This window comes from Manis pentadactyla, chromosome 13, assembly GCF_030020395.1.
Source record: "Manis pentadactyla isolate mManPen7 chromosome 13, mManPen7.hap1, whole genome shotgun sequence".
Taxonomy (NCBI): Eukaryota; Metazoa; Chordata; class Mammalia; order Pholidota; family Manidae; genus Manis; species Manis pentadactyla.
The window spans coordinates 95282918-95305917 of NC_080031.1; the positions used below are offsets into that span (position 1 = coordinate 95282918).

At 42.7% G+C, this 23000-nt stretch overlaps 1 protein-coding gene across 1 annotated transcript in view; it reads right to left on the reverse strand.

Annotated features, from left to right (window-relative positions):
• Positions 1 to 23000, reverse strand: part of FSTL4 (follistatin like 4) — a 428422-nt gene that overhangs the window by 374499 nt on the left and 30923 nt on the right. The window lies entirely within an intron of this gene.

A 23000-nucleotide genomic window follows, 5' to 3' on the forward strand; every position in this document is an offset into this window, starting at 1 on the left:
AATCTTGAGCATACGGAGGCAGTCCAGGTGATAGCTGCTTAGCCTGGCCCAGCAGAGGCCAGAGGGTCCCTTCTTCTCCTTTAGAACAGGACTTTTCATGGCCCTGGCCTCATCCCCAAGCCTGCGGCTCCCAAACCTTTCTGCATCACTCTTCAACATCTACAACTTTTGGAGACACCCCACCCAGTGGCCATTTTGCTTTTATTAACTGGCCTAGAGATCAGTCTTGGTGCCTAAATAAACTGGAAACACCTTTGTAACCACTAGGGCCTCCTAATGGCATCAACCTTAGGAAGGAGACCCTAGCCAGACCAGGCTGGTGGTAACTGATGGGCAGGAGACTTTCTGGGGCACTGCCTCCTGCTCTGTGTGGGCACCAGGTAACTTCTGGGCACAGGGGAACAGTGTCTTGTGCCCTCTCCTGGCCTGGAGGAGTGGACAGAGGGACTTTTCTGAGGATGTTTAGTAAAATACCAGGAGATGGGGGAGAATAATAGAAAGCTGACATATAGGAAGAGGTATCTCCTGGCCTCCTAGGTGCTAGGCACTGTGCTAGGTGCTGGGGACACAGCAGCGGCTAGGCCAGCATAGTCCCCACCTTCACACAGAGTGTGGTCTGGGACCCAGCCCTCCCTCTACCACTGACCAGACTGTAACCCAGGGCCTGTCATGTCTCTGCCAGAGGTATCAGTTTCCCCAGCTGTAAAATAAGGATTTAGGTAAGACCTGGGTGACTTCCAGGTCTCAGTCTGCTATGACTTCCCGCATGGATACCATGATTTGGGCTCAAAAGGATAAAGGCCACTCCATCCTCAGCTCCCCAGGGCCTTGGCAGGCATGATGTTCTCTCAGGTCGGACCATGAATCTTGCCAGGGCCATGCATGACTAACGTTCCAAAGCTGACTGAGGCCAGATTCCGTGCATCTGGGTAGCAGAAGGGATGGTACTTCCATCTCGGAAAAAGAGAAGAAAGACTGGGCATAAAAGAAAGCAGTGAAGTTTGAAAATACACTGTGCCCCCCTCTGACATTTAATTCTAAGTCCATAGTCAAGATGGAGCCCCACAGCTCAGAGGTTTAGCTCCCTTCCCACACTTTGGGGTGTTTGGAAAGTCAGATTTACCTTGTCAGCTCTCGGCACGAAGTCCCTGAGTCAGCCTAGTGGCCCGGTTACATAACCAAGGCAAGCCTCGGGGTGTGTGTTTTAATAACCCAGGGTCAAATGTAAGTCAGGGTCTGCAAACTGACCAAGATCAGAAATAGCTTTGTTTAATGCAGTGAGCAGGGCCTGGACTTCCACAAATTTCCTCTGCTTCCCAAGGAAAGGGTGATATAGCTGCTGCAAACCAGATGTAAGGAATATCCCTTAGAGACAATGCGAACATCTGAAGTGAGCTATTGCGACTACTGTGCATAAAATAAGAGTGGAATTAAAAATCACCTTGGAATAAAAAAGGTGAAGTGTGAATGATGAAATGAAACAAGTCTTTGGGGAAGCAGCATCAGATGCTAGTGGACCTTGACACCTCTTTGAATTGCTCTGTACTTTCACCTCTCAGGGCAATTCTTGGTTTAATAATACTCCCCAACTTGGAAAATAGGCTAGATTTCTCACAGAGAATTTCATAATTTGCCTGAAACCCAGTTTTAGAACTTGCAAGCATACTGATGATTCTCAGTAGCCAACTAGGATGCCTGGCCAAAAAAAAATCTGGATAAGGTTTATATTCCTGCAGTTCAGTAAGTTTGGAATGTACAAGTTAAAAGGAAACATAGATTCAGATTACTGCCCCCAGCTCCAACTCTAGGCTTCTGGTGAGTGGTTTAGCCAGGCAGACTCAGAGACATACAAAGGAAGTTATCAATGTAATTTTACATGATCAAAATTTTTAAATCTCCAGTATATATACATTTACTTTACTGGTTTTACAACTTGTTTCTGTCTTCTATTCTTACCAAAAACACAACCATTTGATCAAAAACTGCTGCCAAAGGGTGTATCCTGCAGGTCATTTCAGAGTGCAGCTGCATGTCAGGCTACCCAGAGATGGCACAGGGCCCTGGGGCCGGCGTGGTGGGGAGGGGAAGGGCAGAGCACCTCCTCCAGTCTCACTGTCATTGGCTATGGGTCAGGCCCACCCTGGTCAGACGGTGTCCAGAAATACCTGGTAGAAGCCAGGCTGGGAGAAGGTGGGAAGAGGCAGAAAACTGTCTTTCTTGTCAAGCCCAATTTAACATTCCACTGCCTGTCCAAAAAGTGTTCTGGTAAATCTTCCAACCAGACAGTGCAGTTGACTGGGTCCCTCTGCGCCTGTGCCCTCTCTGACTGGACAGGCCTGGATGAGCCCCACCCATTCTGGGCCTCATTTCCTGAGGCTCAGGTGGCAGTTGTGGGTCGGTGCAGTGCCAGGCACTCATACGCAATGAACTTCTGAGGCCATCTTCGATGCTGCTTACCTATGTCATTATTTTACCAGTCCTTCTAGAAATTAGGGCTACTCCGATCTAAAAAGAGCTATATTGTTAGAAGTCTCCTGTATATCTAGTATTAATGCTGATTTCTTAAATGATTCATTTAGTCAACTAGCAATGTAGGGAATATAGGCAATAAGCTCAAAATCCTGGACCCAAAATCATACTCAGAAATAATTTTTTAACTGTGACTTCGGGGGAAAAGTAGCCAGCACGGAGGTAAGTAAGGTATTCATTCAAGAAATAATGGTGATTTGGGGAGTTTTTCAAGGCCATGAAGAAGTGGAGTAGAGTAGGAATTTTCATTAAGAAGCTGTGATGAATAGAAGCTGCAGTGATGGAACAGGAACTGTGAATGGTTAAAGTGGAAAGAGAGGAACAATAAAACCTTCCCATGGTATTGCTCCAGAGACAGAAGTCCCATCCAGGGCCTAGACTGATGGCACCTGGGGCCTGAGAAAGGCACCAACAGTGGGAGAAAATGCAGCTCAGCCACTCTCAGAATTCCATTTGCACAGGGAGAGTTTGGAATGAGAAGGCCAGGCCTCCACGCCCTCTTACTGGGGCTGGGGGTGCCATGAAAGAGGGCACAAGGGAGGAGGAAAGCCAAGGGAGGAGCCAAACTCCTCTTTCCGAAAGGGAAGCAATAGCTGACAGTTTTCTCCATGACTTGTCCTCCAATCCACCCGTACAGAGTGGTAAATAACAGGACAATCTTAAAAAAGAACATTCAAAGAGACGAGCATCTGCCTTAGGGAGACTCCATTCCTGTGCATGTATGCTCCACTCAAACGAATGTGCGATTCTGTGGGTCGAATATCGTGGCAGGGCATCTTAAGAGTTGTGAACAGAAGTTGGCAAGATGAGGATCTGTAAGATGCTACTGGACTTAGCCGACATGCCATCCCAAACCTGGGCAGCCACTCTGACTTCTCTGCATCCACTCGCCGGGCTCTGGCTTCTTGCGCTGCTTGCTGGCCACATGGGTACTATCAGCTGTTCCGTGCTGTTCCCCCAGTGAGCCAGGTCCCTCTGCTGTTACCCTCACTACCTCAGATCAAAAAGCCTCTCTCGTGGCCCAGGACACCAACTGACAGGGAGACACGGGCCTCCATGCCTGTGTGCTGCTCAGACTGGACCCTGAGGGCTGTGGTTTTCCCCAAGGCTGGCCAGAGGGGCTACTCGGTACAACACAGAGGTGGGGGGAGTTCAGTGACCAGAGGGAGATGGGGAACAGGAGGGAGACAGCAGGTAAATTCTGCCCGTCTTCCCTGGAGGGTCTGTGCTGAGCTGCAGCGCTCCCCGTGCCCTCTGACGGCGTCCCTGGAGACCAAGCACTCCGCCGGGGGCCTGTTCACTCTTTGCTCTTTCTTCTTCCCTGTTCCTGCTCCCGTGGGATTGTACTCACCCTCAGTAACGTGTGGGCACGTGAGCTTTGGCCTCAGGTTCCGTTTCCTAGAGAATTCAAGCTAAGTAAGCGTGGTGACTACTTTAGGAGGCTGACGACAAAGTCTTCCCTGAGGAGGCACTAGAGCAGAGACAGGAACAGGTGAGGGGTGGGCCGTGAGAAGGCCCAGTGGAGAGAGCCTTCCGGCAGAGGGCACAAAAAACACAACAGAGGCTCTGGCTTGATGTGACCCCGGCCAGTGTCTCTGAGCAGAGGGATCCAGGGGGAGAGTTGCCGAAAATGGCAGAGTTAGGCAAGGCCAGATCACATTGGGCCCTGGAGGCTGTGATCCCCAAGGACTTTAAATCTGATTTTAGGTGTAAAGAGAGCTTTTGGAGGGTTTTAAGCAGGAGAGCGACATGATCGACTGTATGTTCTTGACACCGCTCCGGCTGCCGTGTGGAGAGAGGACTGGGCAGAGGGCAAAGCGGCCGAATGGTGGAAAGACTGAAAACAGGTAGAGAGAGCTGTTCAGCAGCTGAGAGGCACCAAGTCATGACTAGGTCGTGACTAGGTCACTATCATCATCACGGACACAATACCATCATCTTACACTTGTTAATTGCTAACCACGCATTGGGCACCAGGCCTAACCTTTCATGTGTAATCCTAACAACTACCCTAATCCGTACAACAACTCCCCATTTTATAAACTCAGAGAAGTTGCACAATTCTGAGGCAGTTGTCTGGCAAATGGCAGAGATGGGATTTGCCTCGGAGCCTGCCCTCACACTCACTGTGCAATTCCAGACCAGTTATACACAGCGTATATGTATGTGGCAGCTAATATGTATCTCAGAACTCACGTCCTTCAAATAGCTCCTGTTCTGAACCTATTGGTGTATTTATTTAATCATCCTCATCATGAACCCTTGTCCTATCAAAACCAAACACATGGCCTTTCTTTCTTCTCTGCCTAGAAGTCAGCTCTGTTCAGCGCAGCCTGCGTCAGTCAGGGAGCTCTCTTTCTCCTTGCCAGGAACTGCAGGGACCCCTCTGGCCACAGAGACATGAGAGACAGTCAGCTGAGGGGCTGGAGGGATGCCTGGGGAAAGATGTGCCTCTTTTCCCTCTTGACACCAACATGAACTACAAGGGATGCCGAGACCCATGGTCACCGTCTTGTCCCTGACAGCAGCCCGACTGACCCATGGATGATGGGAGGACAGGGAAAGGGGCAGAAGGACCCAGGACCTCACTGGTATCATTGAGCTGCTGATGTAACCAACTCTGAAGCCGCCCTACCTCGGATTCCTATTCTCCTCATGACTTAAATGGACTGAGTTTGGATTTTTCTGTTCCTCAAAGTAGAAAATACATCAAATGAGACAGAAGCCAAAATGTAATGAAAACTTGAGCCGTTTTTTGAATAGTTTCAGATGCATAGCATGGGCTATAGGTGCTGTTAATATTGTCATCAACCCACTGTCTTTGTCCAAGAAGCCCAGGCTAGCCAAAGGTTGCCACCTCTTGACTCCAACCCAGGGCTCACATAGATAGTAATTTTCAGATATGGAGAACAGTTCATGAGGCATGGCCCCCCACTTCTTAATTGCCCTAGATAAAAGACAATGGACGCATAACAACTGACGTGTACAGGATGCTTTAAAGCAGATAAAATGCACGCACACACATCACGCCTAGCCATCTGTGACCTGCACCCTCACTACAGCCCTCTTCAAAAATTTTAAACTGGCTTTACCATTTTTATATGGTTGTGACAAAGGGGTGATTTGTGGTTGTAAACACATTAAGGGCATCATATAAATATGGTATTCTAATGTTTGTGTTAATGCAATCATAATAATATTCATACTATCATTACAAATGAGTTCCCACTTTGTATCATTTAACAACAAATGTACAATGTTTAATTTTTACTAAATTATAGGAGAAAGCATAATTTTCTGAAAAACATACTAAAAAATGATTTATGTGGTTTAGGAAATGAATGTCTATTAAAAAGTAGTTTAGGCTGTAACTCCATGACACAGTATTAAATGTAGGCAAAAACTGTTCTCTAAGAATTGATGTCTGAAATTCTGGAATTTTATGCTTAAAAAAAAACTACTGGTTTATTTCTGTGATTTCCATGTTTTGTTTATAAATGACAGGAGGGGAAGGATTCCAGGCCGCTATGTGCAAGCACTCTGCAAATAGCACATTGTGGGTGTGGAGAGAGCCTTTATTCTCAATAAATGAAAAGTCAAATTGGACATAATTGTCACTCTATTTTCTCTTCTTAACACTGTTTTTGAAGTACCAGAGACATCTTGATGTTCTATATAAGGGTTTTTAATCAAATGAATGCAATTTACAGATTGATGAAGGTAATTTTGAAGTAGGATTATAGTCTTCCCATTTTTTGCTTTTAATTATCTTGTGTTCCACCATAAGGTTCCTTATGTTTCTAGTCTTTAAACACAATCTATCATGGGCAAAAATCAAACATATGACTAAGAAGAAAAACAATTTAAAATGTAACAGTCGCAACCATTCTAGCAGTCAGTGCTGTACAGCCAAGAAACAAACTGAGTGATGGGGTTACCAGCGTCCTCGTCTGAACTCCACCCAGACATTGTGGGCTCTCAGTCTTTTATGGTTAAGTGGAAAAAAAATTAAATAATGTAATGTATCACTTTTTAATTAAAGCTTTCATTTTGAAATAATGAGACATTTACATACAGTTGTAAGAAATAACACAGAGCAATCATGTGTACCCTTTACCCAGTTTCGTCCAATGATAACATCTTATAAAACTACAGTATAACCTCACAACCAGAATACTGACTTTGATACTGTCAAGGTATAGAACCTTTCATTCACCACAAGGATCCCTCCTGTGGCCTTACTATAGACACACCAATCTTCTCTCTGTCCCTCCCTCCTCATCCCTAATCCCTAGCAATCACTAACTAACCTGCTCTCATTTCTATAATATGGGCATTTCAAGAATGTTATATAAACGGAATCGTTCAATATGTAATCTTTGGGGATTGCCTTTTTTCACTCAGCATAATTACCTGGAGATTCATTCAAGTTGTTTCCCATATCAATAGTGGTCCCTTTGTGTTATTGGGTAGATTCCATGGTATGCAAGTACCACATTTCTTTTGCCATTTTGGTTGTTTCTATTTCTGGCTATTACAAATAAAGTTGCTATAAACATTTGTGAACAGGTTTCTATATGAATATAAATTTTCATTTCTCTGGGATAAATGCCCATGAGTGCAGCTGTTGGTTTGTATGATAGTTACATGTTTAGTTTTTATGAAACAAACTATTTTCCAAAGTGGCTCTGCCATTTTATAATCCCACCAGCAGTGCGTGAGTAATTCTGTTTCTCTGCATCCTTGTCTTCATTTGCTGGTGTCATTATTTTTTATTTTAGTCATTCTGATAGTTGTGTACTGATGTCTCATTGTGGCTTTAATTTGCATTTCCCTGATGGCTAATGATGTTGAACATCTTTTCATGTGCTTCTTTATTATCTGTATATTCTCTTTGGTGAAATGTGTCTTCTTGTCTTTTGGCCATTTTCTAATTGGATTGCTTGTTTTTGTTGTTGTTGAGTTTTCAGAGTTCTTTATATGTCTTAGATACTAGTCCTTTATGAATATGAGGTTTGCAAATATTTTCTTCCAGTCTATATGTTGTCTTTTCATCCTAACAGGGTCTTTGCAGAGCAAATGTTTTGAATTTTGATACAGTTAAGTGTATCAAATTTTTCCTTTTATATCTTACTTTTGATGTCAAATCTAAATCCAAGATCCCAAAGATATCTATTTTTCTTATAAAAGTGTAATAGTTTTACATTTTACATGTATGTCTCTCACACATTTTAAGTGAGTTTTTGTACAAGATCTGAGGCTTAGACTGAGGTTAATTTTTCCACTAAGAATGTACAAATGCCCAACATCCTTTGTTGAAAAGGCTGTCTTTCCTCCTTTGAATTGCTTTGTACCTTTGCCAAAAATCACTTGTGCAGGAATTGTAAAAGGCCCTAAAAAGTCAAAACAATCTTGAAAAAGAAGAATAAAGTTGGAGGACTTGCATTTCCTGATTTTAAAACTTAACTACAAATCTACAGTTATCAACACTGCGTGGTACTGGCATACGATGACATACAGACCAATAGAATAGACATGAGAGTCAAGAAACATGTTTCTGAGAGTCAAGAAACATGTACCAGTTGTTGAGAGAGGCGTGTTGAACTCTCCAACTATAATTGTGGATTTGTTCCTTTTTCCTTTCAGTTCTCTCAGTTTCTGCTTCACATATTTTGCAGTGCTGTTGTTAGGTGCATACACATTTAGGATTGTTATGTCTTCTTGATGGACTGACCTTTTATATGATGTCTCTCTAGCATTTTCTTTGCTCTGAAGCCTACATTATCTGCTATTAATATAGCCACTCTGGCTTTGATTAATGTTTGCATCCTTTGATATTTAAACTTCCTATATCAGTGTATTTGAAGTGAGTTTCTTGTGGATGGCATATAGTAGGGTCATATTTTTTAATCCACTCTGAAAATCTGGGGTTTTTTTGGTGTATTTAGACCATTTACATTTAATCGATATGTTAATGTTTAGGCCATTCTATTTTTTGTTGGCTGTTTCTTCTCTTTTTCCTGCCTTCTTGTGAGTTACTCACATATTTTTTAGAATTCCATTTTATCTGTAGTGTTAAGTGTATCTCTTTCTATAGATTTTCAGTATCTTCCCTAAACATTACATCTTATTATATGTTATACATATTAATACATATTATATTTATACACATTATAGTCTACTGGTTTCAAAGTTCCACCAGTTCATGTATAGGAACCTTACCTTCTTTTACATCTCTTTATCCTTCCATTTATAATCGTCTTAAATCTTCCCTCTAAATACACTGAAAAACACATATGACAGTGTTATAATTTCTCCTTCAACTTCAAATATAATTCTGAAAACTGAAAAAGAGAAGGAAAATCTGTTTTATTGACCCATATTTTTCCTTATATTCTTCTTTCCTTCCTGATTCCAAGATTCCTTATTATTTCCTTTCTTTTTAGAGAACTTCCTTTAGACACATTCTTTTAGAGTGATTCTGCTGGAGACAAATCCTATTATTTTCTTTTCTTGAGAATGTCTTGATTACCCCTTCATTCTCAAAGGATATTTTCTCTGAATATATGATTCTGCATTAATTTTGTTCATTGATTCAAAATGGTGTGCCACTTGCTTTTGGTCTCCATAATATCTGATGGGAAATCCTCTATCACTCAGATTGTTTTTGCCATACAGTTAAAGTCTCCTCTCTCTCTTGCTGTTTTCAAAATATTTTATTTGTCATTAGTTTCCAGAACTTTGGGTATGATGTGTCTTGGTGTGGATTTATCCTGTTTGTAGTTGCTAATCTTCTTGAATCTATAATTTAAGTCTTTTATCCTATTTGGGATGTTTTACACCATTTTTTTTAGTACTTTTTTAGCTCCCCACCCTCTTCCTGCTTAACATCCATAACTCCAATAGCACAAATGTTAGGATCCCAGAACTTCCTGAGATTGTTGAGTTCAGTCTATTTTCTCTATGTTGTTCAGATTGGGAAATCTATTGTTCTATCTTCAAGTACATTAATTATTTTTTCTGTTCCCTCCATTCTGCTGTTGAGACCATCATTACATTTTTTGTTATTGCATTTTTCAGCTTTACATATTTCACTTGGTTCTTCCTTATATCTTCTATTTCTTTTTCCATTTGTTTCAAGGGTGTTCATAATTGCTTGAAGTATTGTTATAATAGTTGTTTTGAAATCCTGTCAGATAATTCTAACATCTCTGTAATCTCAGTGTTGGCATCTATGATTTTTTTTCATTGTTTGAGATCTTCCTGATTCTTTGTATGACAAATGATTTTTGAATGAAACCTAGACATTTGGATATTGTGCTTTGAGACTCTGGATCTCATTTATTTGTTTTTCAGCTTTATGGCAGTGTAACTGACAAACAAAATAGTATATTTTTAATGTGTACTATGGGATGATTTGACATACATGTACTTTGTGAAACACCACTGTCAGGTTAATGAATACACCTGGATCTTATTGACACCTGTTTTAGCTGGCTTCCTCTGACATTGCCCCAAAAGAAGAAGGGAGAGGGGTTTGATCTGATTACCACTGAATAGGTTCCCTATTCAGCTTCCATTGATACCAAAGGGGAGGGGGGCTCCTTATTACTGCTGGGCGGGGTGGCAGTTGCCCCTCCCTATTAGGCCTCCCCTGATACCTCCCTGGCAGAAAGAATATTACTGCCCACCCCATGGCCTCCACTGACACTATGGGGTGGGGACAGGTGGAGGAGAGTGGCCCTTGTTACCAGGGGAGAGGCAGTGGTAGTCAGTCTGATGCCACCCCAGCAGGGGAGAAGAGAGATTCCTTGTCCCGCTACATGGGGTGGAAGTCCCTACTCTGACACCATTCTGGTAGGAGGACTGGGGCACCTCACAGCAATCTTGGCTCTCACTTGGCCTTTATTGGTGTATACAGGGGACGGGCCACAGTTTTTTCTGTGATGTTTGCCTGGAGTAGAGTGGTTATTGTCTTAAAGTTTTGCATCTTGCAAGGCTGCCCCTTTCCCAGCCCTTTGGCTAGAGAGAGCAGGCTTTTGTCAGAGCATTTTTGTACATATCTGTTAGTATCTCCAGGTTGTTGGCTTCTTCAGTTCCAAGTCCAGGACATAAGGCAAAAAAGAGAATCTAGGGAACTCACCACCATGATGTTCTTTGGGTCCTGAAATGCCTAGTAGGTCTGCCTTCTTTCCAACTTTCAGAGTTTATTGTGTTTGTTTCACACATAATGCCCAGGGTTGCTAGCTTTATTTGGTAGGCAGAATGGGGAGAAACCGGTCTGCTCTCTCGTCCTGTAAGTGGAGGTCCACTCATCGGTTTTTAAAAGTTGCAGTGTGAATCCTGTGGAACGCTATAAGCAGGGAGGTGCTGACAGATGGCATCAGCAGAGATTTGTGATATGTCAGACATGCTACTGAGAAAATAACTGTGCAGTGGGGCCCCCATGTCCTGTTCCTCTATGATTCTTTATCTGACTTTCTGCAGAGAGCACCCTTATTCCATAGCAAGCAGCCCGAAAACAGATTTTCTCCAGGCAATTTGGATTGGAGAGGATTGCCTTGTTCAGTCAGAGCTTAGTTTTATTTGTATATTTTATATATATATATATATATATATATATATATATATATTTATGTTGGTTTAAAAACAAGAGAATCTAGACATTGGGTTCTCTTATTTATTATATCCGTAGGGGAGAGTAAAGGAAAAAATAATTCCTCTACTTGGCACTTTACTGATCTTTTGCCTATTTTATTCTTCTTTTAAAAAACATAGAAAGGAGACCGTAGACGTCATGCTGCCATCCCACCTGCACTTTGTCTAATTGGAGTGGAAAGCAATCGCCTGCTATTTTACCTGTGAAGGTAGTTATGAAGTGAGGATTCATTGGTTGTGGGAGGCGTCAATGACAAGCCATATGCATGATGTCATACTCTGATGACCATGACTCCCAGAGGGATGAATGGACTCAACAGGACGTCGAGAAGACAAGTTGGGCTCCAGAACATGCCATGTTTATATGCTTGATAACAGTGGTCCTGACATTAAATAATCCAATTTCTTCAACAATGAATCTGAAAAGGTTGAAAGACACATCTGTGTTCTTCATATATGGAAAGGCGTGCAGACCTGGAACACTATCAGTTCCTTAAAATTTACCTGACTTCTCCTTCCTGAGTTTGAAAAAACAGTGAAAATATCTCCTTCTTCTTCCTCCAATAAAATCCAAGTGAGTCCAACTTAAGTCAAATGATGAGAGAAGTCCTGCTATAAGCATGAATGACCCTGTGTGAGGAAGGAGGCAGCAAATGCCCTTAGTAAAATACCACCCCGCAGTGCATGGCACCATGTGGGCAGGGGCTCTGTCCTGTCCATCACCGAGTCCCAGGGCCCAGATATGAGAACACGGCCCATAATAGCCCCTCAGTGAATAAGTGTTGAATGAATGAGTTAACAACATTGAGAGGCTGTTTGGACAAATGGCCAATTTGCAGAAAATACTTACGGAGTCCTGGTGACATGCAAGACAAGACGAAGATTCCAGGACTCCCAGGTCCCAGACCAGAAGCCTGTCCTCAGGAAGCTTATAGTGGAATCATCAGGGTAACACTCAGCAGCCTGAGTGCTCCAGGAGTGGGACAGGCAGCAAGGGCTCTGGGGGTTCAGAAGCTACGCCTCGGCCCTAAGTGGTCAGGAAGGCCAGCCTATGGCACAGACAGAATCTTTTACGTTTCTTCAACCCCCAGTGTCCCTGCAGGGCCTGGTCACAGTGAATGTTCAAGAAACGTTTACTGAATAGAAAATGAACGAAACACCTGGCTCCCCCACCTGTGAGCTGTGCAACCCAAGACAAGGCACCTAACCACTCTGTGCCTCCATTTTCTTGTCTACAAAATGGGAACAATAATGGAGCCTACCATTCAGAGTTGTTCTGAGAATGAAATAAGTTGATATATGTAAAGTATTCCTTTATTAGAGCCTATATGCTCCATAAATATTTGCTACTGCTCTTATTATTATTACTGTGCAGAAATGAATGGACAGTCTTGAATAAGACCTTGGAGGAGGTTTTAATAGATGGCCTATGGAGGGGCAGTGGAACTAGCACAGGCAAACTGTCAGAGATGACGGCTCTGAAACGTGTGTCTCTATCCCGGACCTCTCTCCCGATTCCAGCCACCCTGAGCACCTCCTCTGGAACAGCCAATGGGCAGCTCAGATTTAACGAGCTCCAGCCTGAATGCCCGACTTTCCCCCACCCAACAGCCGCTCCACTTAATCTCCAGGTCAGATAACAGCAGCTCCAAACCCTCGGTCACTCAGTCTGGACCCTTGGAGTCGCCCTCGGCTCTTATTTCTCTCTCACAGTCCAGTTCAATCTGTCAGCAAGCCTTTGTGGCTCTGCTTTCCCAGTAGGACCCAGATCAGCCTGCCTGCCACCGACTTTCCAGCCGCGCCACCACTGTTGCAGGCCACCCTCAGCTCCAGCGGCATCATGGGGCTCCTCCCTGCAAGCTCCGGGCAGGGACGGTTCCCAGAACTCAGGTCAGAGCTGCCCTCTGAGACTCCAGCTGGATCATGTCCCTCTTCTTCCTGGCCCCCTCCCTCCATGACTTCCCATTTCCCTCCAAGGGGGACCCCAAGTCCCCACACGGGCCTTTCAGGCCCTGCACAATGAGGCCCTGGCATCTCTGCCCTGGGCCCCCTTCTCACCGGCTCACTCACTCTGCTGCAGCCACACTGGCCTCCCTGAGATTCCTGAACATTCCAGGCAGCCTCCCGCCTGAGGACGCTCTTCCTCAGACACCCACTGGGTGCACGCCCGCCTCTGCAAGGCTGTGCTCCCCCACAGGGCCTTTCCCAACCAGCCTACTGAAATTAACTTCAGCTCCTCCCATCCTGGCAGGACTGGCCCTTCCCCTGCTGAATTTTTCTCCCAGAGCACTTATTTTCTTTCAACATATTCTGCATTTTGTTTTTGTCTCCCTCTTCTCACTGAAATATAAGCCCCATGAAGACTGGACTTTTATCTAGTTGGTGCATTACTAAGTCCTCAATGCTTTTACTGGTGTGGCAATAGATCTATAAATGTGTATTAATTGTTTGATTTAATACACAAATGGGAACACTGCAATTTAGAGAGGGGAGGGTCTGTGGACAGCCCCTGAGATTTCCCCAAACCCAAGTTAAAAGAGAAAATTTGTAAAGCTCATAGGGTGGCCCTAGAGAGGGGTGGTGTTTCCCATGCGGATTTCCCAACAGCCTCAGCCCCTTTCCTGAGGGAGCCCTTTGCCTGGCCCTCAGAGCGCGCTTTCCTTCCAAAACGAACCCAGAGCCCTGGGTCATGTCAGGAGGTCCCAGGCAGGAAGAGTCCCTGGGAAAGGAAGGGAAGCCCCTGCCTTGGGCCATCTGAGGGTAGTTGAGGGCAGTGAGCTGGGAGGAGCTTGCCTGGAATGGAGCCTCCAATGAGCTTCTCTCAGGGGAGCCTTCGGGGTCTACGACATTATCTCTGAAGCCTGAGTTCAGGGGCTCCCACAAGAAAGGAACAAGCAAGCGTTTATCTACCATCTCGTGCGCTACCAGCCCAGGGCCGAGCCTGCGTGGGAGACAAACGCACTCACCCCACCGTCACCCCACCCACAGTGATCTTTCCCACAGACTCTGGAGGGGCAGCACCCGAGTCAGGGACACCTCCCCGTGCCATCCTCCTCGCCCAGACTCCTTGCAAGCCAGGAAAAGTCAGGACGACCTTTTAGAATGAAAAACAAGCATCTGTACTGGTTCTGATTAACATTAACATGAGGGCCCCATTCACATACACCACAGGTATGTTAGGCAAACACGAAGGTGACAACAGACAGGGCACAATGACAGAAGAGCCTACAATTCTCCTAGAGACAAGGTACGTCTTGCCCACCTGCCATTCATTAAGGCTTTTCACGCTGATGGTGCATGAAATAATCAACCCTGATGGGGCTGCGCCTATTTTCATGCCAACTAGCAACATGGCACCCTCTCATTATCCTCTTGGTCACAAATGCACCTGCTGGGGTGTGATTAATGGGAGGCTCATAAAACCTGGGGGGAATGGGCCATCCCTGGTGCCCTGTAAGAGTGAAATTGCCATTCACAGCCACATAAATCACCATGTGTCAATCCCTGAGTCCTCACTGTCACACCTTGGTGAGCCACCCCACAGCCTCCAAGATGACACACTTTCTAGGACAGAAGACTCTGTGGCTCTCGAGGACACCTTACACCTAACTTCAAAGCAAGGTCAGAGTTTAACTCTAATTATCCCAGCACACTCCTGGCTCTGAGACCTCCTAACAGGGTGAAGAAGGGAGCCTGGTGTTTACAGCAGGGAAAATACTAAATGCAGAGCAATGGCCTGATTCATTTCATAGCTGTAGTCTTTTTTGATTTGTTCATAATTTTCTACACTACTGCTTCCAATTTGATACTGTCTGGGCCTAGGATGACAATAAGAATGGAATAACGGATGATGAGCTCAAAATACTGAACACAATCATAGTCACCCTGCAGGTATGCACAATCAATATGTCACTTGGAAGAGGAACCATTGGCCGCTGGGCGAAGTTGGGAATGTAAAATGTCACAGGAGCCCAGATACGTTTCTTATGTACTTAGGAGCTGTCGCCATAGCTGCCTCACTGCTCTGGAAGAAAAGAGCCTAATGTCTCAGGGTCAGCTGCCTTAGACAAATGAATTAAAAGTCCAAAAGGAGACCTGGAAGGACTGCCCAGTGACCCCTCTTGCTTTGCTTGGCAGGGGTGCCATATACCATTGTACAGATGCTATGCTGCACAACTCCAGGGGCGCAATTCCCACAGACAAAATCGTGAAATAGCACCTCCTGGAGTTGTAAAGTCTTTACCATACAATGATATGCAGTGGCCCTGTGGCTGGCTGAGCAACACGGAATTAATATTCCTAATGGCTCAGGGAAGTGTCACAAAACCTCAACTGCACAGTGCCCACGCTGACAGCCTGGAAAATCCATGTATAGACCCATGAATTGCTAGTACAGTTAACTTTCTCTTATCAGGTTCAATAAGGCAAGAGCCCATTCCATTTATTCTAGATATTCTGGCTACTAAATCTACCATGTAGATATATGCATGTGTTAATTATTTTATTTATTTATTTATTTATTTTTAATTTTTTAATTTTTTTTGTAGATAAATATTTTTTTATTGAAGGGTAGTTGACACACAGTATTACATTACATTAGTTTCAGGTGTACAACATACTGATTCAACATTGATATACATGACAATTCAGGGTACCAGCTATCACCATACCAAGCTGTTACAATATCTTGACTATATTCATTACATCCTGGTTACTTATTATTTTACCATTGGAAGTGTGTACTTTTTTTTTTTTGTGAGGGCATCTCTCATATTTATTGATCAAATGGTTGTTAACAACAATAAAATTCTGTATAGGGGAGTCAATGCTCAATGCACAATCATTAATCCACCCCGAGCCTAATTCTCGTCAGTCTCCAATCTTCTGAGGCATAACAAACAAGTTCTTACAATGGAGAACAAATTCTTACATAGTGAATAAGTTCTTACATGGTGAACAGTACAAGGGCAGCCATCAAAGAAACCTTTGGTTTTGCTCATGCATTATGAACTATAAACAGTCAGTTCAAATATGAATACTCATTTGATTTTTATACTTGATTTATATGTGGATACCACATTTCTCTCTTTATTATTATTATTTTTAATAAAATGCTGAAGTGGTAGGTAGATACAAGATAAAGGTAGAAAACATAGTTTAGTGTTGTAAGAGAGCAAATGTAGATGATCAGGTCTGTGCCTGTAGACTATGTGTTAATCCAAGCTAGACAATGGCAATAAAACATCCACGTATGCAGAAGATTTCTCTCAGAACGGGGGGGTGAGGTTCTAAGCCTCACCTCTGTTGATCCCCAATTTCTCACCTGATGGCCCCCCTGCGACTGTGCCTGTCTTAGGTTGTTCCTCCCTTGAGGAATCTTACCCGTCTCTGGCTAACCAGTCATCTTCCGGGGCCATACAGGGAAATGTAAAGTTGGTAAGTGAGAGAGAAGCCTTATTGTTTGAAATGGTTAGTTTTTTATTTCTTTGCATATTTATGCCCTGTAGCTTCTATGCCCAGCATTTGTCTTGAGGTATCTTTACCACTTGGAAGAATTATGATACTCGGTAAATTTGATATGAGGCACGAATTCTATTTAAGGGTTGTAATTAGGAAGGAAGAAGAAAAGCTATAGAAGTAGCAGGCGGCAGAAAACATGGGAAGATTGATAATTTCTTTGACATATCTTCTTGTAGAGTAACTTCAGCATGCATAGGTTTTAAGCTACTACTTAAATTGCACACACACATTAACATAATAGGAGTATAGTTACATAACCAAAGCACACCTGTAATTACCAGCCATCTCCAGTGAAACCAAGAAAACCAGTTAGGCACCTTAGGCATTTGTGAAAACTTATCTATGATATGGTGGATATTGTCCAACTGAACTTGAACAGTCTGAGAGAAATCAGACAAATTAAAACAACCCATTCCTGGGGAATGTTCACATCCCTTATGTTCTTTTAACAGTAAATAGTCTGTAGTTGTAAGATTTTGGAGCGCTACAATTTGCACTTCTCCTAATTCTTGGTTGAGTTCCAACAGTATAGATCCAGTCAAATTTGTTGTTTTACTGTATGCACAGGCCAGCTTAGATATCTCCTTCATTCCCATGGCAAGTCCAAGAACTGGTGGGATGAGTGCATCTACAGCTGTAGCAGTGCGTGGATCTTTGTTGGGGTTTTTTGATGATCATCTTCTGGCATGAGTCTTCCAGAGAGTGCTGATGTTGGAAGTTCTTTTTCATATCATATCTTAGTTCATTTTCGGGGTAGCCCAATTAGGCTTTGATCCTCTGTATAAACACAAACAGACCCTTTGCCTACACTTTTATATGCCCTTTATACTCTTGTGTAGAACTCATTGGAGGTTACCACACAGGAACTGCCTTTTTTGTTTTGTTTTGTTTTGTTTTTGGTATCACTAATCTACACTTACATGACGAATATTATGTTTACTAGGCTCTCCCCTATACCAGGTCTCCCCTATAAACCCCTTTACAGTCACTGTCCATCAGCATAGCAAAATGTTGTAGAATCACTACTTGCCTTCTCTGTGTTGTACAGCCCTCCCTTTTCTCCTACCCCCCCATGCATGCTAATCTTATTACCCCCTACTTCTCCCCCCCCTTATCCCTCCCTACCCACCCATCCTCCCCAGTCCCTTTCCCTTTGGTACCTGTTAGTCCATTCTTGAGTTCTGTGATTCTGCTGTTGTTTTGTTCCTTCAGTTTTTCCTTTGTTCTTATACTCCACAGATAAGTGAAATCATTTGGTATTTCTCTTTCTCCGCTTGGCTTGTTTCACTGAGCATAATACCCTCCAGCTCCATCCATGTTGCTGCAAATGGTTGGATTTGCCCTTTTCTTATGGCTGAGTAGTATTCCATTGTGTATATGCACCACATCTTCTTTAACCATTCATCTATCGATGGACATTTAGGTTGCTTCCAATTCTTGGCTATTGTAAATAGTGCTGCGATAAACATAGGGGTGCACTGATCTTTCTCATACTTGATTGCTGCATTCTTAGGGTAAATTCCTAGGAGTGCAATTCCTGGGACAAATGGTATGTCTGTTTTTAGCATTTTGATGTACCTCCATACTGCTTTCCACAATGGTTGAACTAACTTACATTCCCACCAGCAGTGTAGGAGGGTTCCCCTTTCTCCACAGCCTCGCCAACATTTGTTGTTCTCTGTCTTTTGGATGGCAGCCATCCTTACTGGTGTGAGGTGATACCTCATTGTAGTTTTAATTTGCATTTCTCTGATAATTAGCGATGTGGAGCATCTTTTCATGTGTCTGTTGGCCATCTGTATTTCTTTTTTGGAGAACTGTCTGCTCAGTTCCTCTGCCCATTTTTTAATTGGGTTATTTGTTTTTTGTTTGTTGAGGCGTGTGAGCTCTTTATATATTCTGGACGTCAAGCCTTTATCGGATGTGTCATTTTCAAATATATTCTCCCATACTGTAGGGTTCCTTTTTGTTCTATTGATGGTGTCTTTTGCTGTACAGAAGCTTTTCAGCTTAATATAGTCCCACTTACTCATTTTTGCTGTTGTTTTCCTTGCCCGGGGAGATATGTTCAAGAAGAGGTCACTCATGTTTATGTCTAAGAGGTTTTTGCCTATGTTTTCTTCCAAGAGTTTAATGGTTTCATGACTTACATTCAGGTCTTTGATCCATTTTGAGTTTACTTTTGTATATGGGGTTAGACAATGGTCCAGTTTCATTCTCCTACATGTAGCTGTCCAGTTTTCCCAGCACCATCTGTTGAAGAGACTGTCATTTCGCCATTGTATGCCCATGGCTCCTTTATCAAATATTAATTGACCGTACATTTCTGGGTTAATGTCTGGATTCTCTAGTCTGTTCCATTGGTCTGTGGCTCTGCTCTTGTGCCAGTACCAAATTGTCTTGATTACTATGGCTTTATAGTAGAGCTTGAAGTTGGGGAGTGAGATCCCCCCTACTTTATTCTTCTTTCTCAGGATTGCTTTGGCTATTCGGGGTCCTTGGAGTTTCCATATGAATTTTTGAATTATTTGTTCCAGTTCATTGAAGAATGTTGCTGGTAGTTTCATAGGGATTGCATCAAATCTGTATATTGCTTTGGGCAGGATGGCCATTTTGACGATATTAATTCTTCCTAGCCACGAGCATGGGATGCGTTTCCATCTGTTAGTGTCCCCTTTAATTTCTCTTAAGAGTGACTTGTAGTTTTCAGAGTATAAGTCTTTCACTTCTTTGGTTAGGTTTATTCCTAGGTATTTTACTTTTTTTTGATGCAATTGTGAATGGAGTTGTTTTCCTGATTTCTCTTTCTGTTGGTTCATTGTTAGTGTATAGGAAAGCTACAGATTTCTGTGTGCTGATTTTGTATCCTGCAACTTTGCTGTATTCCGATATCAGTTCTAGTAGTTTTGGGGTTGAGTCTTTAGGGTTTTTTATGTACAGTATCATGTCATCTGCAAATAGTAACAGTTTAACTTCTTCTTTACCAATCTGGATTCCTTGTATTTCTTTGTTTTGTCTGATTGCCATGGCTAGGAACTCCAGTACTGTGTTAAATAACAGTGGAGAGAGTGGGCATCCCTGTCTAGTTCCCGATCTCAGAGGAAAAGCTTTCAGCTTCTCGCTGTTCAGTATGATGTTGGCTGTGGGTTTATCATATATGGCCTTTATTATGTTGAGGTACTTGCCCTCTATTCCCATTTTGCTGAGAGTTTTTATCATGAATGGATGTTGAACTTTGTCAAATGCTTTTTCAGCATCTATGGAGATGATCATGTGGTTTTTGTCTTTCTTTTTGTTGATGTGGTGGATGATGTTGATGGACTTTCGAATGTTGTACCATCCTTGCATCCCTGGGATGAATCCCACTTGGTCATGGTGTATGATCCTTTTGATGTATTTTTGAACTCGGTTTGCTAATATTTTGTTGAGTATTTTTGCATCTACGTTCATCAGGGATATTGGTCTGTAGTTTTCTTTTTTGGTGGGGTCTTTGCCTGGTTTTGGTATTAGGGTGATGTTAGCTTCATAGAATGAGTTTGGGAATATCCCCTCCTCCTCTATTTTTTGGAAAACTCTAAGGAGAATGGGTATTATGTCTTCCCTGTATGTCTGATAAAATTCCGAGGTAAATCCATCTGGCCCGGGGGTTTTGTTCTTTGGTAGTTTTTTGATTACTGCTTCAATTTCGTTGCTGGTAATTGGTCTGTTTAGATTTTCTGTTTCTTCGTGGGTCAATCGTGGAAGGTTGTATTTTTCTAGGAAGTTGTCCATTTCTCCTAGGTTTCCCAGCTTGTTAGCATATAGGTTTTCATAGTATTCTTCAATAATTCTTTGTATTTCTGTGGGGTCCGTTGTGATTTTTCCTTTCTCGTTTCTGATACTGTTGATTTGTGTTGACTCTCTTTTCTTCTTAATAAGTCTGGCTAGAGGCTTATCTATTTTGTTTATTTTCTCAAAGAACCAGCTCTTGGTTTCATTGATTTTTTCTATTGTTTTATTCTTCTCAATTTTATTTATTTCTTCTCTGATCTTTATTATGTCCCTCCTTCTGCTGACCTTAGGCCTCATTCGTTCTTCTTTTTCCAATTTCGATAATTGTGACATTAGACCATTCATTTGGGATTGCTCTTCCTTTTTTAAATATGCTTGGATTGCTATATACTTTCCTCTTAAGACTGCTTTTGCTGTGTCCCACAGAAGTTGGGCCTTAGTGTTGTTGTTGTCATTTGTTTCCATATATTGCTGGATCTCCATTTTGATTTGGTCATTGATCCATTGATTATTTAGGAGCGTGTTGTTAAGCCTCCATGTGTTTGTGAGCCTCTTTGCTTTCTTTGTACAGTTTATTTCTAGTTTTATGCCTTTGTGGTCTGAAAAGTTGGTTGGTAGGATTTCAATCTTTTGGAATTTTCTGAGGCTCTTTTTGTGGCCTAGTATGTGGTCTATTCTGGAGAATGTTCCATGTGCACTTGAGAAGAATGTATATCCTGTTGCTTTTGGATGTAGAGTTCTATAGATGTCTATTAGGTCCATCTGCTCTACTGTGTTGTTCAGTGCTTCCGTGTCCTTACTTATTTTCTGCCTGGTGGATCTATCCTTTGGGGTGAGTGGTGTGTTGAAGTCTCCTAGAATGAATGCATTGCAGTCTATTTCCCCCTTTAGTTCTGTTAGTATTTGTTTCACATATGCTGGTGCTCCTGTGTTGGGTGCATATATATTTAGAATGGTTATATCCTCTTGTTGGACTGAGCCCTTTATCATTATGTAGTGTCCTTCTTTATCTCTTGTTACTTTCTTTGTTTTGAAGTCTATTTTGTCTGATATTAGTACTGCAACCCCTGCTTTCTTCTCACTGTTGTTTGCTTGAAATATGTTTTTCCACCCCTTGACTTGTAGTCTGTACATGTCTTTGGGTTTGAGGTGAGTTTCTTGTAAGCAGCATATAGATGGATCTTGCTTTTTTATCCATTCTATTACTCTATGTCTTTTGATTGGTGCATTCAGCCCATTAACATTTAGGGTGACTATTGAAAGATATGTACTTATTGCCATTGCAGGCTTTAAATTCGTGGTTACCAAAGGTTCAAGGTTAGCCTCCTTAGTATCTTACTGCCTAACTTAGCTCACTTATTGAGCTGTTATATACACTGTCTGGAGATTCTTTTCTTCTCTCCCTTGTTATTCCTCCTCCTCGATACTTCATATGTTGGGTGTTTTGTGCTGTGCTCTTTCTAGGAGTGCTCCCATCTAGAGCAGTCCCTGTAAGATGTTCTGTAGAGGTGGTTTGTGGAAAGCAAATTCCCTCAGCTTTTGTTTGTCTGGGAATTGTTTAATCCCACCGTCATATTTGAATGATAGTCGTGCTGGATACAGTATCCTTGGTTCAAGGTCCTTCTGTTTCATTGTATTAAATATATCATGCCATTCTCTTCTGGCCTGTAAGGTTTCTGTTGAGAAGTCTGACATTAGCCTGATGGGTTTTCCTTTATAGGTGACCTTTTTCTCTCTAGCTGCCTTTAAAACTCTTTGTTTGTCCTTGATCTTTGCCATTTTAATTATTATGTGTCTTGGTGTTGTCCTCCTTGGATCCTTTCTGTTGGGGGTTCTGTGTATTTCCGTGGTCTGTTCGATTATTTCCTCCCCCAGTTTGGGGAAGTTTTCAGCAATTATTTCTTCTAAGATACTTTCCATCTCTTTTCCTCTCTCTTCTTCTTCTGGAACCCCTATAATACAGATATTGTTCCTTTTGGATTGGTCACACAGTTCTCTTAATATTGTTTCATTCCTGGAGATCCTTTTGTCTCTCTCTATGTCAGCTTCTATGCGTTCCTGTTCTCTGGTTTCAATTCCATCAATGGCCTCTTGCATTCTATCCATTCTGCTTATAAACCCTTCCAGAGTTTGTTTCATTTCTGCGATCTCCTTTCTGGCATCTGTGATCTCCTTCCGGACTTCATCCCATTTCTCTTGCGTATTTCTCTGCATCTCTGTCAGCATGTTTATGATTCTTATTTTGAATTATTTTTCAGGGAGACTGGTTAGGTCTGTCTCCTTCTCTGGTGTTGTCTCTGTGATCTTTGTCTGCCTGTAGCTTTGCCTTTTCATGGTGATAGGAATAGTCTGCAGAGCTGGGACGAGTGACAGCTGGAAGGACTTCCTTTCTTGTTGGTTTGTGGCCCTCCTCTCCTGGGAGAACAGTGAGCTCTAGTGGCTTGTGCTGCGCAGCTGCGTGCAGACAGGGTTTCTGCTTCCTGCTGGGCTGCTATGGAGTTTATCTCCGCTGTTGCTGTGGG